The sequence below is a fragment of the Paramacrobiotus metropolitanus genome, unplaced genomic scaffold (genome assembly GCF_019649055.1).
Source record: "Paramacrobiotus metropolitanus isolate TYO unplaced genomic scaffold, Prichtersi_v1.0 Parri_scaffold0000038, whole genome shotgun sequence".
Taxonomy (NCBI): domain Eukaryota; kingdom Metazoa; phylum Tardigrada; class Eutardigrada; order Parachela; family Macrobiotidae; genus Paramacrobiotus; species Paramacrobiotus metropolitanus.
In genome coordinates, this window is record NW_026570258.1 from 542,782 (window position 1) to 545,804 (window position 3,023).

Below are 3,023 nucleotides of genomic sequence, written 5' to 3' on the forward strand. Positions count from 1 at the left end.
GCGGTGCCGGCTGCAAGTGACTGTCGTTTACAGTTCACCATAACGTTTTACTTCTACACGTCAGGGCTAACTTGTTTGGATACTCGTACAGAAATAAAACTTATGTATAAGGCAATCAAAAAAAGACCAAGTAATCGCCACCCAACATGATAAGTACCGCAATATTGTCGCAACTCGGGCGGTTCCTCGCGCTAATGGAAGTCGAAGCTGAGGCGTAGCCATGGCGCACAATCCATGGTTTCACAGCTTCTTTCTGCCGTTGGCTTCCATCGCGATTCATGAATAATTCATGAATCGCGATGGAAGCCAACGGCAGAAAGAAGCTGTGAAACCATGGAGTGTGCGCCATGAGCCAAACAGGAACCATCCATCGCTGCTTATAATTATTACAAGCAGGACGCGCGGCGCGTAAGCGCCGCGCTGAAGCAGCCACGGTTTCAATGGGCTCAGAAGTGTGGGTACCACACGCGTGGCCCGCGCTCAAGCTCTGACTCAGACTCTGACCGCTCAAACTCTGACTCTGACTACTCAAAGTCTTGACTCTGACTGTCCAAACTCTGACTCTGCCTCTGACTGAATAACCTAAGAATAACCTAAGAAAACTAAGAAACCTAGAAGTTTAAGAAGTCTAAAAAATCTCAGAATCTAAGACGGATTAGCTCAACGCTAGCGCAAAAAACCTGACTGATTGGCGATTGACCGATTTCCTATAGCATATGGCACTGTAGTTATTCACCAACTTCTCCTTTAACCGTTTGCCATTCGTAATAACGATGTTTGGTTTGATTTCATTATAGGCGACTGCGTTTGAACAAGGAAGAACGAGTTAGGCATATTACCGCTACTTATCCGAGAAAACCAAAGTAAGGAATGCTGAGGCGACGCAGAAGACTCCCTTGCCTGTTGAGGAACAGGGTTGGGCGTTGCCGCTGCCCGTGCTGAAGGAGATCTTCCAGTCACTGGACACCGTCGACCAGCTGCGTTGTCGTCGCACCTGTCAACTGTGGGAAACGCTGCTGATGTCAACGGAGCTGCGGCAGGTGGTGCGTGTGGTGCGACAGAAGAACAACTGCAGTTTTGTCGGTATACGCGCGGCAACTACGCCATGTACGGCTGCTTCGTCCACCACCCCACGCCCGCCCTCCGCACCGTCTGCATCCGGGATATCGACGTGCGCTCCGAAATCCGCTGGACGACGCGGATGCCGATGAAGCGGTGGACCTGCTGAAGAACGTATTAGACGACGCCGGCATCCGTCTCGAACGTTTGATCTTGTCCCGACGATCCATCCAGCTCATGGAGGTATCCGCAACCGATCGATGGACACTGAGAACGTTGTCCGCCGATGTGACCGTGATTATGACCAAGTTGGTGTCGTGCTGCCAGCGTTTGGTTCTGGACAAGTACACACTGGCCGTGCTTGGCAAGAATTACCAGCCGGTGATTGAAATCCGCATTCCCGCTGCCGTCTTCACGCCGGGACAAATCGGCTGGATGGAGATGCTGGAGCTGTTGGAGCAGCATCTGTACTGTGAGGGGTTGCCGGTAGATATGCAGCGCATGGCCCAGACCTTCGCCCAGGGGATCAACAGTGAAGTGAAAGCCGGGAAAGTGATGGAGGTACAGCGCAGCATTGCTATGAAGAGTGTTATAAAGTGCATAGCAGCTTTCTAACAAAAAATGGGATTAAGGAAATGCTGAGCAATCGCTATAGAAGTATGTATCTGTACTTGCTTAGCACAGCGGCCACAGCCTAAGGTTGTTAACGGTGCGGTTTTTTACCAGTGCACCGGTGCAATTTGAAAAAATTGCGGTGCGATTTTGAAAAATAAATTGGTACAGGCGGTGCGGTTTTTGAGAAAAACCGCACCGACGCACACCGGTGCGTTTGGGAAACCGCGTTGACGTACACCGGTTAACCACCGGTTAATTGACGATATTCTTAAATTCATAATTATCATAAATAATACTTATGCGATGACGCTGCACGCTGTGCTCACGCCCACGGGAAGCACGATCGTCCCAGATCGTACGTCCAAATCGTATAAAAACTGACAAGTACTGTAATCAGTGCTCACTCACACTGCCTACTCCCTAGTTCAACTTGTAGCTGCTGCAGCAACCGGGTTACCATAAGAAAGAAAATGTGTAGCATTGCTGCGCAAGAATATGACAATTTGATTTTCCACGCTCTACATTGAGTTTGTTTTCGTCGCAAAAATTCTTAGAGAATTTGTTTTCGATATTTACGTTTTCGTGACAGTTTTGCTACGACTGGATACATCCTGCTAGTGATGCCCTTAGAAGGCTTAATGCTAGCAGTGTCAAGAGGCCAGGGTCAAAAAGAGGGAGGAATTTTGTGAGGGAGGAATTTCACTGTAGTCAAAAAGAGGGAGGAATTTTTAGAGGGAGGAATTTTGCTGTGGTCGAAAAGAGGGAGGAATTTTTCGAAGTCGAACTAAAGTACTCGGAGACCTCGTACCCGGCTCTCCGAGGTCGCCAATGCGATTTTAACTGTAAATATACAGTTTGACATGCTGAGTCGAACTGAAGTATTGGGGGACCTCGTACCCGGGTCCACGAGGTCGCCACTGAGATGTTCACGATATATATGCAGTCAAAAGTGCTAAATCGAACTGAAGTATCGGGAACTTCCGACCATGTTTCTGACCATGCTAACAAAACCAACATTACTAGCATGCTCCGACGAGTGATGTCCGGTAGCAGCAAGTATATTTCCTTACACAAAAGAGTGCTGAACTTTTCTGGCATTTTATTACTTGATTCGGGGAACAACGCAAATTTAAAAATTGTTTTTGCGAACAGAATACGTTTCTATTGTGGGAACTGGTGAGGTTCTCATCGCCTTCGTCATGGATGAATAGCTGGTAAACGCAGTTGAGTTGACCCTTCCCTTATTGTTCGGATTGAAAAATTAAAGAAAGTGCTGTGCAATTCGACAGAATTTATAGCTGCTTCATTGTGCGATTTTAACTATATATATACAGTTTGACGTGCTGAGT